Raw genomic sequence first — 7,973 nt, 5'->3', positions numbered from 1 at the left:
TGGCAGATTTAGACATTTTTGGGGGTATGAAAATTTATATAAAGTTCAATTCGACCAAGATTTTTCTATGTTCCCGAAGGCCTACAGCTACAATTCCGCTACCAGATTGTAGCACTCCGAAAGTTACATCGAATGAGCCTATCGGCGTATTCCTAGGTATTGTAGTTTAGGAGATATTGGCAGATTTACACATTTTTGGGGGTATGAAAATTTATGAAAAGTTCAATTCGACCAAGATTATTCTACGTTCCCGAAGGCCTACAGCTACAACTCCGCTACCAGATTGTAGCACTCCGAAAGTTACATCGAATGAGCCTATCGGCGTATTCCTAGGTATTGTAGTTTAGGAGAGAGGCTATTGGCAGATTTAGACATTTTTGGGGGTATGGAAATTCATGAAAAGTTCAATTCGACCAAGATTTTTCTATGTTCCCGAAGGCCTACAGCTACAACTTCGCTACCAGATTGTAGCACTCCGAAAGTTACATCGAATGAGCCTATTGGCGTATTCCTAGGTATTGTAGTTTAGGATATATTGGCAGATTTAGACATTTTTGGGGGTATGAAAATTTATATAAAGTTCAATTCGACCAAGATTTTTCTATGTTCCCGAAGGCCTACAGCTACAATTCCGCTACCAGATTGTAGCACTCCGAAAGTTACATCGAATGAGCCTATCGGCGTATTCCTAGGTATTGTAGTTTAGGAGATATTGGCAGATTTAGACATTTTTGGGGGTATGAAAATTTATGAAAAGTTCAATTCGACCAAGATTATTCTACGTTCCCGAAGGCCTACAGCTACAACTCCGCTACCAGATTGTAGCACTCCGAAAGTTACATCGAATGAGCCTATCGGCGTATTCCTAGGTATTGTAGTTTAGGAGAGAGGCTATTGGCAGATTTAGACATTTTTGGGGGTATGGAAATTCATGAAAAGTTCAATTCGACCAAGATTTTTCTATGTTCCCGAAGGCCTACAGCTACAACTCCGCTACCAGATTGTAGCACTCCGAAAGTTACATCGAATGAGCCTATCGGCGCATTCCTAGGTATTGTAGTTTAGGAGATATTGGCAGATTTAGACATTTTTGGGGGTATGAAAATTTATGAAAAGTTCAATTCGACCAAGATTTTTCCATGTTCCCGAAAATCTACAGCTACAACTCCGCTACCAGATTGTAGCACTCAAAAAGGTACATCGAATGAGCCTATCGGCGTATTCCTAGGTATTGTAGTTTAGGAGATATTGGCAGATTTATACATTTTTGGGGGTATGAAAATTTATGAAAAGTTCAATTCGACCAAGATTTTTCTATGTTCCCGAAGGCCTACAGCTACAACTTCGCTACCAGATTGTAGCACTCCGAAAGTTACATCGAATGAGCCTATCGGCGTATTCCTAGGTATTGTAGTTTAGGAGATATTGGCAGATTTAGACATTTTTGGGGGTATGAAAATTTATGAAAAGTTCAATTCGACCAAGATTTTTCTATGTTCCCGAAGGCCTACAGCTACAACTCCGCTACCAGATTGTAGCACTCCGAAAGTTACATCGAATGAGCCTATCGGCGTATTCCTAGGTATTGTAGTTTAGGATATATTGGCAGATTTAGACATTTTTGGGGGTATGAAAATTTATGAAAAGTTCAATTCGACCAAGATTTTTCTATGTTCCCGAAGGCCTACAGCTACAACTCCGCTACCAGATTGTAGCACTCCGAAAGTTACATCGAATGAGCCTATTGGCGTATTCCTAGGTATTGTAGTTTAGGAGATATTGGCAGATTTAGACATTTTCGGGGGTATGAAAATTTATGAAAAGTTCAATTCGACCAAGATTTTTCCATGTTCCCGAAGGTCTACAGCTACAACTCCGCTACCAGATTGTAGCACTCCGAAAGTTACATCGAATGAGCCTATCGGCGTATTCCTAGGTATTGTAGTTTAGGAGATATTGGCAGATTTAGACATTTTTGGGGGTATGAAAATTTAGGAAAAGTTCAATTCGACCAAGATTTTTCTATGTTCCCAAAGGCCTACAGCTACAACTTCGCTACCAGATTGTAGCACTCCGAAAGTTACATCGAATGAGCCTATCGGCGTATTCCTAGGTATTGTAGTTTAGGAGATATTGGCAGATTTAGGCATTTTTGGGGGTATGAAAATTTATGACAAGTTCAATTCGACCAAGATTTTTCCATGTTCCCGAAGGCCTACAGCTACAACTCCGCTACCAGATTGTAGCACTCCGAAAGTTACATCGAATGAGCCTATCGGCGTATTCCTAGGTATTGTAGTTTAGGAGATATTGGCAGATTTAGACATTTTTGGGGGTATGAAAATTTATGAAAAGTTCAATTCGACCAAGATTTTTCTATGTTCCCGAAGGCCTACAGCTACAACTCCGCTACCAGATTGTAGCACTCCGAAAGTTACATCGAATGAGCCTATCGGCGTATTCCTAGGTATTGTAGTTTAGGATATATTGGCAGATTTAGACATTTTTGGGGGTATGAAAATTTATGAAAAGTTCAATTCGACCAAGATTTTTCTATGTTCCCGAAGGCCTACAGCTACAACTCCGCTACCAGATTGTAGCACTCCGAAAGTTACATCGAATGAGCCTATTGGCGTATTCCTAGGTATTGTAGTTTAGGAGATATTGGCAGATTTAGACATTTTCGGGGGTATGAAAATTTATGAAAAGTTCAATTCGACCAAGATTTTTCCATGTTCCCGAAGGTCTACAGCTACAACTCCGCTACCAGATTGTAGCACTCCAAAAGGTACATCGAATGCGCCTATCGGCGTATTCCTAGGTATTGTAGTTTAGGAGATATTGGCAGGTTTAGACATTTTTGGGGGTATGAAAATTTATGAAAAGTTCAATTCGACCAAGATTTTTCTATGTTCCCGAAGGCCTACAGCTACAACTTCGCTACCAGATTGTAGCACTCCGAAAGTTACATCGAATGAGCCTATCGGCGTATTCCTAGGTATTGTAGTTTAGGAGATATTGGCAGATTTAGACATTTTTGGGGGTATGAAAATTTAGGAAAAGTTCAATTCGACCAAGATTTTTCTATGTTCCCGAAGGCCTACAGCTACAACTTCGCTACCAGATTGTAGCACTCCGAAAGTTACATCGCATGAGCCTATCGGCGTATTCCTAGGTATTGTAGTTTAGGAGATATTGGCAGATTTAGGCATTTTTGGGGGTATGAAAATTTATGACAAGTTCAATTCGACCAAGATTTTTCCATGTTCCCGAAGGCCTACAGCTACAACTCCGCTACCAGATTGTAGCACTCCGAAAGTTACATCGAATGAGCCTATCGGCGTATTCCTAGGTATTGTAGTTTAGGAGATATTGGCAGATTTAGACATTTTTGGGGGTATGAAAATTTATGAAAAGTTCAATTCGACCAAGATTTTTCTATGTTCCCGAAGGCCTACAGCTACAACTCCGCTACCAGATTGTAGCACTCCGAAAGTTACATCGAATGAGCCTATTGGCGTATTCCTAGGTATTGAAGTTTAGGAGATATTGGCAGATTTAGACATTTTTGGGGGTATGAAAATTTATGAAAAGTTCAATTCGACCTAGATTTTTCTATGTTCCCGAAGGCCTACAGCTACAACTCCGCTACCAGATTGTAGCACTCCGAAAGTTACATCGAATGAGCCTATCGGCGTATTCCTAGATATTGTAGTTTAGGAGATATTGGCAGATTTAGACATTTTTGGGGATATGAAAATTTATGAAAAGTTCAATTCGACCAAGATTTTTCCATGTTCCCGAAAATCTACAGCTACAACTCCGCTACCAGATTGTAGCACTCAAAAAGGTACATCGAATGAGCCTATCGGCGTATTCCTAGGTATTGTAGTTTAGGAGATATTGGCAGATTTATACATTTTTGGGGGTATGAAAATTTATGAAAAGTTCAATTCGACCAAGATTTTTCTATGTTCCCGAAGGCCTACAGCTACAACTTCGCTACCAGATTGTAGCACTCCGAAAGTTACATCGAATGAGCCTATCGGCGTATTCCTAGGTATTGTAGTTTAGGAGATATTGGCAGATTTAGACATTTTTGGGGGTATGAAAATTTATGAAAAGTTCAATTCGACCAAGATTTTTCTATGTTCCCGAAGGCCTACAGCTACAACTCCGCTACCAGATTGTAGCACTCCGAAAGTTACATCGAATGAGCCTATCGGCGTATTCCTAGGTATTGTAGTTTAGGAGAGAGGCTATTGGCAGATTTAGACATTTTTGGGGGTATGGAAATTCATGAAAAGTTCAATTCGACCAAGATTTTTCTATGTTCCCGAAGGCCTACAGCTACAACTCCGCTACCAGATTGTAGCACTCCGAAAGTTACATCGAATGAGCCTATTGGCGTATTCCTAGGTATTGTAGTTTAGGAGATATTGGCAGATTTAGACATTTTTGTGGGTATGAAAATTTATATAAAGTTCAATTCGACCAAGATTTTTCTATGTTCCCGAAGGCTTACAGCTACAACTCCGCTACCAGATTGTAGCACTCCGAAAGTTACATCGAATGAGCCTATCGGCGTATTCCTAGGTATTGTAGTTCAGGAGATATTGGCAGATTTAGACATTTTTGGGGATATGAAAATTTATGAAAAGTTCAATTCGACCAAGATTTTTCCATGTTCCCGAAAATCTACAGCTACAACTCCGCTACCAGATTGTAGCACTCAAAAAGGTACATCGAATGAGCCTATCGGCGTATTCCTAGGTATTGTAGTTTAGGAGATATTGGCAGATTTATACATTTTTGGGGGTATGAAAATTTATGAAAAGTTCAATTCGACCAAGATTTTTCTATGTTCCCGAAGGCCTACAGCTACAACTTCGCTACCAGATTGTAGCACTCCGAAAGTTACATCGAATGAGCCTATTGGCGTATTCCTAGGTATTGTAGTTTAGGATATATTGGCAGATTTAGACATTTTTGGGGGTATGAAAATTTATATAAAGTTCAATTCGACCAAGATTTTTCTATGTTCCCGAAGGCCTACAGCTACAATTCCGCTACCAGATTGTAGCACTCCGAAAGTTACATCGAATGAGCCTATCGGCGTATTCCTAGGTATTGTAGTTTAGGAGATATTGGCAGATTTAGACATTTTTGGGGGTATGAAAATTTATGAAAAGTTCAATTCGACCAAGATTATTCTACGTTCCCGAAGGCCTACAGCTACAACTCCGCTACCAGATTGTAGCACTCCGAAAGTTACATCGAATGAGCCTATCGGCGTATTCCTAGGTATTGTAGTTTAGGAGAGAGGCTATTGGCAGATTTAGACATTTTTGGGGGTATGGAAATTCATGAAAAGTTCAATTCGACCAAGATTTTTCTATGTTCCCGAAGGCCTACAGCTACAACTTCGCTACCAGATTGTAGCACTCCGAAAGTTACATCGAATGAGCCTATTGGCGTATTCCTAGGTATTGTAGTTTAGGATATATTGGCAGATTTAGACATTTTTGGGGGTATGAAAATTTATATAAAGTTCAATTCGACCAAGATTTTTCTATGTTCCCGAAGGCCTACAGCTACAATTCCGCTACCAGATTGTAGCACTCCGAAAGTTACATCGAATGAGCCTATCGGCGTATTCCTAGGTATTGTAGTTTAGGAGATATTGGCAGATTTAGACATTTTTGGGGGTATGAAAATTTATGAAAAGTTCAATTCGACCAAGATTATTCTACGTTCCCGAAGGCCTACAGCTACAACTCCGCTACCAGATTGTAGCACTCCGAAAGTTACATCGAATGAGCCTATCGGCGTATTCCTAGGTATTGTAGTTTAGGAGAGAGGCTATTGGCAGATTTAGACATTTTTGGGGGTATGGAAATTCATGAAAAGTTCAATTCGACCAAGATTTTTCTATGTTCCCGAAGGCCTACAGCTACAACTCCGCTACCAGATTGTAGCACTCCGAAAGTTACATCGAATGAGCCTATCGGCGCATTCCTAGGTATTGTAGTTTAGGAGATATTGGCAGATTTAGACATTTTTGGGGGTATGAAAATTTATGAAAAGTTCAATTCGACCAAGATTTTTCCATGTTCCCGAAAATCTACAGCTACAACTCCGCTACCAGATTGTAGCACTCAAAAAGGTACATCGAATGAGCCTATCGGCGTATTCCTAGGTATTGTAGTTTAGGAGATATTGGCAGATTTATACATTTTTGGGGGTATGAAAATTTATGAAAAGTTCAATTCGACCAAGATTTTTCTATGTTCCCGAAGGCCTACAGCTACAACTTCGCTACCAGATTGTAGCACTCCGAAAGTTACATCGAATGAGCCTATCGGCGTATTCCTAGGTATTGTAGTTTAGGATATATTGGCAGATTTAGACATTTTGGGGGGTATGAAAATTTATGAAAAGTTCAATTCGACCAAGATTTTTCCATGTTCCCGAAGGTCTACAGCTACAACTCCGCTACCAGATTGTAGCACTCCGAAAGTTACATCGAATGAGCCTATTGGCGTATTCCTAGGTATTGTAGTTTAGGAGATATTGGCAGATTTAGACATTTTTGGGGTATGAAAATTTATGAAAAGTTCAATTCGACCAAGATTTTTCTATGTTCCCGAAGGCCTACAGCTACAACTTCGCTACCAGATTGTAGCACTCCGAAAGTTACATCGAATGAGCCTATCGGCGTATTCCTAGGTATTGTAGTTTAGGAGATATTGGCAGATTTAGACATTTTTGGGGGTATGAAAATTTATGAAAAGTTCAATTCGACCAAGATTTTTCTATGTTCCCGAAGGCCTACAGCTACAACTCCGCTACCAGATTGTAGCACTCCGAAAGTTACATCGAATGAGCCTATCGGCGTATTCCTAGGTATTGTAGTTTAGGAGAGAGGCTATTGGCAGATTTAGACATTTTTGGGGGTATGGAAATTCATGAAAAGTTCAATTCGACCAAGATTTTTCTATGTTCCCGAAGGCCTACAGCTACAACTCCGCTACCAGATTGTAGCACTCCGAAAGTTACATCGAATGAGCCTATTGGCGTATTCCTAGGTATTGTAGTTTAGGAGATATTGGCAGATTTAGACATTTTTGGGGGTATGGAAATTTATGAAAAGTTCAATTCGACCAAGATTTTTCTATGTTCCCGAAGGCCTACAGCTACAACTCCGCTACCAGATTGTAGCACTCCGAAAGTTACATCGAATGAGCCTGTTGGCGTATTCCTAGGTATTGTAGTTTAGGAGATATTGGCAGATTTAGACATTTTTGGGGGTATGAAAATTTATGAAAAGTTCAATTCGACCAAGATTTTTCTACGTTCCCGAAGGCCTACAGCTACAACTCCGCTACCAGATTGTAGCACTCCGAAAGTTACATCGAATGAGCCTATCGGCGTATTCCTAGGTATTGTAGTTTAGGAGATATTGGCAGATTTAGACATTTTTGGGAGTATGAAAATTTATGAAAAGTTCAATTCGACGAAGATTTTTCTATGTTCCCGAAGGCCTACAGCTACAACTCCGCTACCAGATTGTAGCACTCCGAAAGTTACATCGAATGAGCCTATTGGCGTATTCCTAGGTATTGTTGTTTAGGAGATATTGGCAGATTTAGACATTTTTGGGGGTATGAAAATTTATGAAAAGTTCAATTCGACCAAGATTTTTTTATGTTCCCGAAGGCCTACAGCTACAACTCCGCTACCAGATTGTAGCACTCCGAAAGTTACATCGAATGAGCCTATCGGCGTATTCCTAGGTATTGTAGTTTAGGAGATATTGGCAGATTTAGACATTTTTGGGGGTATGAAAATTTATGAAAAGTTCAATTCGACCAAGATTTTTCCATGTTCCCGAAGGTATACAGCTACAACTCCGCCACCAGATTGTAGCACTCCAAAAGGTACATCGAATGAGCCTATCGGCGTATTCCTAG

The sequence above is a fragment of the Botryllus schlosseri genome, chromosome 3, assembly GCF_051294905.1.
Source record: "Botryllus schlosseri isolate E-star chromosome 3, Bs_hap1, whole genome shotgun sequence".
Lineage (NCBI taxonomy): Eukaryota > Metazoa > Chordata > Ascidiacea > Stolidobranchia > Styelidae > Botryllus > Botryllus schlosseri.
Note: the sequence above shows the minus strand (reverse complement) of the source record.